This window comes from Nomascus leucogenys, chromosome 9 (assembly GCF_006542625.1).
Source record: "Nomascus leucogenys isolate Asia chromosome 9, Asia_NLE_v1, whole genome shotgun sequence".
Lineage (NCBI taxonomy): Eukaryota > Metazoa > Chordata > Mammalia > Primates > Hylobatidae > Nomascus > Nomascus leucogenys.
Window position 1 is genome coordinate 56,855,016 of NC_044389.1, and position 8,003 is coordinate 56,863,018.

An 8,003-nucleotide genomic window follows, 5' to 3' on the forward strand; every position below is an offset into this window, starting at 1 on the left:
TAAATTTTATAATTTTATCAAGAAACTACAAACAAAACTCATTCTCTCTCTTTTTTTTTTTTTAGTTTTCAAGCCAATTTTTCCTATTGTTGAACAATTATTCACTATGCCTACTGAAGTTATTTGGAACTGTTTTTAAGTGTGATAACCTACAGGTCACATTTTACAGTTTACATTATAAGTAAGCAGACTTCCAAATTAACCTACCTTGGAAAGGTTTGGTGACTTGATGTTGACATTCTATCTCTGAGTAAAGCATTTTATTATGAGTTCCTCAGATTGTTGGTATACTGTTTGATGTAGAACCTGATGACACCGAATAGGACAATGATTTATTTCTAAGTTACCCTGAAACAAGAAGTTTTCTGATTGTTTTGCACGTAGACATTTAGCCTGTATGTAGTAATCTAATGATTGTAACTCCTTTATTTTATCCTCCAATGAAAAAGAGGATGACTCTGGTATGAGGAGTCTTCCTCTCTTCTTCTAAACTTTCCCATAAAGCCCTTTTAGCTTGTGAAAGACTCTAGAACATCCCCAACTTTGTTGATGTGTCTTTCCAGGTCTGTCTTCCCCTTTGGCTTTCAATAAACTTTTCTAAAATTATTTATGCCTCCACAGAAATAATTTCAGTAGATACATGTATTTCTTATTTTTTTCCACCCTACTTAATTTTTTCTTATAAATTAGAGTTTAGCAGTAGAAAATATTAAACTAAAATAATTTTTCTTCCCATCTCAACACAGAAATGTCTAGTCGTAAGCAAGCTTAAAAGAAGGGCACAAGCTGAGAGTTTGGGTTCTTCTGAGAGCTGAGATGTGGAGTCAATTGCAGAGAGAAGCTCAGCAGGACACAGAATGAGGAGAGCAGACTTCTTTCTAGCTCCTCCTGCAGGATGACTTTACAACCTTTTCTTGTTATTGAGACTGAGATATTGTGAATTCTCAAGTCAGATACATTTTCATTCAATCATAAAATCAAAGCCATTTCCAGAGCAAGATATAAAGGTTTTTAGCACTATTCATAGTATCTCTCATTTTCTGTTCACCCCCCTAAACACATTGTTGAGGATATTTATTGGCTTCACTGGACACTTTTTTTTTTCCACACTAACCCTATCCAGATTTCTTTCCTCGTTCATTAATAAGATTTCCAAAATGTTCCTAATCCTTTTGAGGAAACTACAGGAAAAGTCTCTTGAAGTAATGATGTTTTTGAGTGAGTTGACAGTAGGAAAGAGGTAGGCATGGATCACAGTATCTTTGAGTCATTGCCTTCATCAGCGAATGTGGCTTGCCACAAAAGACACATCGTCAGCAAGGGTCATGAGGAAGTAGTAACAAATTTCATGAGTCATCAAAATTGTATAAGCCTATTAGTCAGCTTTTAATATAAAACAACTTTTTGCTAATTTTCATTTACTCAAAAAATATTGATTAAGCATCAATTATGTGCCAGGCTTTATGAAGTTCGCTTCTTTGCATGACTTAGTCATTTTAACTATTTCTTTTTTAAAAGTGATGCCTAAAAATTCTGTGCAAAGTAGTGGGCTGTGAGTCATACTCTACTGTTATGACAATGATGACAACTGCTACTGTTAACTGCTATTACTGTCATTTGCATCATTCCCTTCGATTTCCAAGATCAGAAACACTACACTCACAGTGATAAACTGTACAAAAATGGTTAAAAGATATTTTTTAAATGAGTAATTCAGTTGAAAGCAATTAGCTTATATAAAATTATGATTTAAATAAATGCTAGAAGTAGAAAAAAAGTCAGGTTTTTTGGTTCTAAAATAACTTCACAGCCTTTTATAAATCTTACATTGTCACTGTGGCTTTGTGTATGTGTGTATATTGCAGGAGGTAAGTTATTTTATCTCTTTTCCCTTTAAGTCGTCTTATAAATGCAGAGTCATTCAGGAAACAAGCAAGTTATCTAAGACCTAAAGCACATCTTATGTTAGCTATTTTAAAACAAAATTATCTAGAGACACTGCAGGACCACTATTCATAAAATTAAGACATAGACTAGCTCTTTTTGCTTCACACAGCACATTCTTAACACACATTTCCTAAATCCTTCTTTCAAGTATGAAGGAAATAGACTGCCACCTGCAAATGCAAATCAATCACAAAAACAATTGCTTCAAAAAATGCTTAGGGATAGTACAATTTTGTATAAGTTTGTTAAAGTATCTTAATCAATAAATTAAAATATTAACCAGCAAAAGATTTTCTATAAGTGCTGAAACCAAACGTGCTTTCTGTGTAACTGTTAGTTGATAAGAATTGTTCAGATGTCAGTTACTCTGGCACTCAAGTTAATTGAGGTTTTACTGTCTACTGCCCACAGGTGAAGCATGAGCTGAACGTGGGAGGAGAGTGGGGAGGGTGAAGGAGTTGAGGGAGAAGTATCTTCCTGGGTACTATTACATACAAGTACTTCAAAATTTTGCAGGCTTCAGAAATTATACTTTAAATTATGTTGATAAATGCCATTTATTGAATCTCAAATGTATGAAAGGTACACAGCTTCTCTACATACTCATTCATTTGAGGAAATTCTAGCATAATGTTGTTCTAGAGCCTGCAAACACATTAAATTGTTACCAAGTACCATTAATCCTCTTTTATTATGTAACAAGTCAACCTTATTTTCAGAGGCTTAAAATAAATATATTATTTTTGATATATCTGCATGTTAATGTGAGGTTCTTTGGTTAAGCTCACTTCAGTGAGTGCTGTCAGAAGCAACTGAAATGGTTAAAAATAAAAAATGGCCTCATTCACATGGGAGGTGGTTGGTGTTGGCTGTTGGCCGAGATTTCCCCTGGGGTACTTGGGTCCTTCTCCTCTTCTTTTTTAAGTACAATTATTTTACTTCCATGAATAAACAGAAATAAGGCATGGTGGGAGGGAAGGAGAGAAGATAAGAGAAGGAGAAAGAAAAGAAGAAGGAAAAGGAAAGCAGTAACAAATTAGAAAGAAAAAAGAAGACAACATAAGCCCCTCCAGCTCCCTGCTCCTCCCTTCCCTCTTTCCTCTCTTCCGTCTTCTAGCCCTTCTCACTTCTCCTCCCCTTTTTTGATCCCTTTCCCTTACTGAAAAATCTTTAACTTCTGTGTGAAAATGGAGTATATTTTCTGCAAAATGATCTTAACTTAGACCTAAATTTCCTTATCTTTGTAATTTCTAGATGATAAGGATTCTGCACAGGGTCAGGTATGTAACAAGATTATTAATTAATATCAATAAATTAATATTTGATGAATGTTTAAATGAAGGAAAAGACATCATACATTTTGGTAGTACCTATGTAATTGACAGAAAACATATACAGAATATACATTTAACAATGCTTTGTTGTAAAGACTCATAGCTTATACTAACTTATGCAAATCCATACTAATATAAATATATATAACATTAATCCAACTGCAGTTTGAGTGTATGTGTATACATACTAATAGGGTTAGTCTTTCTTTCCTTTTCTTACTTTTCCTAAGATTAGATATTTTATATGAAACTTATTTTTAGTAATGTTCTTTCCATCATCTCTAATAAGAAAAGTGTAGACTCTTAGAGCCAGATATTTCTGGGAAGTTAAACAGATATTTTCATTTGATTCAACAAAAAGTTATTTGACACTCCACAATCTAAATACTATATAGGTCTACTTACATTTTAATTTCACAGTTTATACACTTTGATTAATTCCAAATACAATCTCATTACATCTGGAAACTTTTCTGAGTTTTTCCAGTGCCTAGAAGGAAAAGATAAGAGCCACAGCTGGCTTACCAAATGTGCCAAGGACAATGACAGCCATCAGGAGGAGTGCTGGTGAGTTCTGAATACCCATGTCTGTACTTGATCTTAATCCTGGTCTAAATGGTGGAATCAATACTGCAGCCCACTTGCATGTGCTCTCTACAACCCTGAGAATGTTTTATTGCTCTGCTCCTACTCTTTCCCCACTAAAGAACAAAAGTTACAGTTTATCAAGTAGCTTGCTTGTCACTTATAAACCAATAAAGACACTGAGTTTGTTTTTCAATCATTGTTTTAATTGGGGTTTTAGGGACATGATGAGATGAGCTTGTTGAATAGAGAAATGAATCTATTATGTCCAGGGGGTGAAACTGCATAATTGAGAAGGAGTCAATGCCAGTTGTGGTTAATGGTGACTTACAAAATGGAGTCTGAAGAGTATCTATGCAACTTTACCAATGACATGTTTGTACAAAGTAGGGAATTAAGACGCACTTCCTCAGAGAGTATTTCTTTTGTATTTTGTACCTATTTGCATAATCCCATTTAAACTATTCATAGAAGTTGTCAAACTAAAAGTATATGTACAGCTTAGATATGCTGCAGAGAATTCAAGTTCAGATTATGACTTTTTTCCTGTCAAAAACTGCAAACTACCATTTACTTGTTTCAAGATAGCTGTTTCCATGGGCTTGAAGTTTAATTAATTAAGAGTGACCTATGAGCTGCGATTTTGTTTTTTAAGCAGTTTCATAAGTGACTTTACTTATCCCATAGTGACCACATTTTAATTTTTGCATTAAAAATCAAACAACAAAACATTTTAATTGGTTTTCTAGGGCTAACATAACAAAGTATCATAGACTAGATGGTTTAAACAACAGAATTTTTTTTATCTTACGGTTCTGGAGCTTGGAAGTCCAAAATCGAGGTTTGACAGGTTGTTTGTTTCTGAGGACTATGAGAGAAGAAGTTGTTCCAGGTATGTCTACCTGCTTAGTAGATGGTCATCTTTATGTTTATGTGGTGTTTTCCTTGTATGCATATCTGTCTCCAAATTTTCTCTTTTGATAAATTTACAGGCCATATTGAATTAGGGGCTCACTATAATAACCTTGATTTAACTGGATTACCTCTTTAAGGATCCTGTGTCCAAATAAGATCACATTCTGGAGTATTGGGAGTTAGGATTTCAATGTATAAATTTGAGGTATAATTCAACCCAAAACAGCATTTAACTGAAGAACTGGTGATTACTGGAGAGTTGATACACTCTGAAAGCAAAACTTGCCCAAATAATAAGATCTTTCTTTTGCCAATTCTCATTGAGCATCTATTACCTGCCAGGGCCCTTGCTTGACACTAAGTATTTGAAGATAATAACAATTGAGTTTCTGCTTTTGAGATGTTCACAGTCTATTTTAAGAGACAGATATGTAAACACGTTAAACTAGAAGGTGATCTGTGTTATAATGGTTGTATACCAGAGACATTATGGAGGCTTTGAGGAGGGAAGAATTCTCCCATGCAGTCAGGGGAGACCTTATAGGGCACATAACATTGAACTGGTGAAAAGATAAAAGAAAACTCATCATTTAGAAGAAAAAAAAAAAGGCTGATATGCATTTGAGACAGAGAAATGCATAAAGTGGCACAAAGAAGATCTAAGTATGTTAAGGAAGGGGAGAAAAGCTATTTCAATTTTAAAATGAGATGTATTAATAACCTGAAAACATTTAATTGACTGATCACAGCTTGGCCTTTGTGCAAATCAAAAAGCTGCAAATAAGCTATAAGTATTATTCAGAGACAACCTTGATTTCCTTGAATCTTATTTTCCTTCCGTACCAAATAAAAGTAATAAAATATAGTGCTATCAATGTGTGCAGGTATTATGATGATAAAAAGAAAGTACATAAATATGTTTTATTATATAAAATATTTATTTACACAGAGATCCAATGTGCTATAATCATAACAATTGTTTATTGTACTGTGCTTTGTGCCAACATTGCTCTATGAATTTTTGTTAGTTATCTGGAAACTTTACAAAGGGTATTTCTAAGTTATAAACAAGATATAGAACTATCAGAATATCAGAATGGTGAATAATTAAAAATAGTCATACATTCCTAGCAGCTCCTCACTTTAAAAGGTGGAATCTATTTTCCAACCCCCTTGATTCTGTGCTGACCTTATGACTTGCTTTGGCCAATAGGATGTGGTAAAAGTGATGTTGTAGATGTTCCAGGTCAACAAGGTAAGGAGCCTAGGAGCTTCTACTCCTGCCCTCTTGGAATGCTTCTGCCACCATATGAAGATAGCCAGGCTCATCTACTAGAGGCAATAGGCCCAGCCACCAACCAGACACATGAGTGAGAAAGTCCCACTCAGTCACCAGGAGACTAACTATACCCCATGAGTGACCCAAAGAGACACCATTAGAAGAACCAACCAACTGAGCCCAGCCCAAATTGTAGTACCACATAACCCAAATTAATGACCCTTAGAGACATGAACCAGAATAAAATGGTGGTTTATTTTAACTCACTGCATTTTGGGGAGATAATAGGTAACTGACAGAGTAACTCAGCAGGCCACATAAAGTGGCTGAACACACTTTATACTTTAATTATTTGGCTACAATATGCACAATATTATCTTTAGACTATCATAAAGTGGCCCATAGCATGAATGGTTGCTAGTTATTAATTAGTACCCTGAGACTGGTTATACAAATTTTACAAAGCTAATCTTCTGACCAAGATTCAAGCTGACACTCTTCAGCAGTCTGAAAATAATCTACTTTAATGAAAATCACCCTATATTAAATATCAGAATACTGAATTCTAACCCATTTTTGTAATAAAATAGTTTTGTGATATTTGACAACTCTGTGGTGGTCTCCGAGCCTTCACAGTCCCATCTATAAAATGAGAAGACTGTTTTTTTTGTGTGTGTGAGCTCTCAAGTTTTGAGCCAAATTCCTGTCTGGCTGCCAAGGGATTACTCCCCAGTCTCAACATTTGATTTGTTATTTCCTCTCCATGTGATCTGGCTTCATTTTTTAGGGAATTTTTTAAAGCAACAGCAGCAATTCCAACTAACTCACACTAAAAACGGAAAGATTTATCACTTTTAATATGAAGGACAAAAATGTCACTAGTAGTACTAACCTCTTCACAGGTGAACATGAGGTCCTGGATGTGATATAGTAGACTCCTCAGCTTTAGAGCTGATGGATCCAGATTCCAGGTTTTAATTTTAAGCATAGCAGAGGAAGAGAAGAGGCTGATGCCCTGCTGTTGGGGTGATTTATTTCTCTACTGTAAACACAACAACTCCAGTTTCTTGGTTTGAGTTGATTTCACAGTTTCTGCAGAAGAAGAAAGCAAACACTCAAAACAGCCCCTTTGTGAGGTCAAGAACTTATTTGCGCATAGCAATGGCCAGTGTGGTTAGTCATTCTCCTGTTATGAGCTTTTATTTCTTTCTGCCTCATTTCCCATTTTCCTTCCTCTTGGTTCTCTGGTATTATAGTCCTTAATACTTTCTTTGACGTGACAATTTTGTTTCTGTCCTAAGAACCTGGGGTGCTACTGTCTTCCTGGGACAGCATTGAATACAGAGTTCCCCAGAGGGCTTTCTCAAGATAAACGCTCTATCAGGTCCCATGAAAATTCCAATAGGAAGAATGCTAACTAATGCAGTCAAATCTTAAAACCATTATATTTTGGCCGGGCGCGGTGGCTCATGCTTGTAATCCCAGCACTTTAGGAGGCCGAGGCAGGCGGATCACGAGGTCAGGAGATCGAGACCACAGTGAAACCCCATCTCTATTTAAAAATACAAAAAATTAGCCGGGCGTGGCGGCGGGCGCCTGTAGTCCCAGCTACTTGGAGAGGCTGAGGCAGGAGAATGGCGTGAACCCGGGAGGCGGAGCTTGCAGTGAGCCAAGATTGCGCCACTGCACTCCAGCCTGGGCGACACAGAGAGACTCCGTCTCAGAAAATAAAAAAAATTAAAAAAAAAGCCATTATATTTTGTATATTGGTAAAAAGGATTGAAACAACATGAAACTTGGTAGTAGTTATCTAGCCACTCGCTTTTTCTGCCTCTATTGATATGAGTTTTGAAAAAGAAAACATTTTACTCACCATTTCACTGCCAGCTTTAACTTTTTGATGTTAGGGCCCCTGAAGTCCAAAGGAGATATATTTAGCTCAT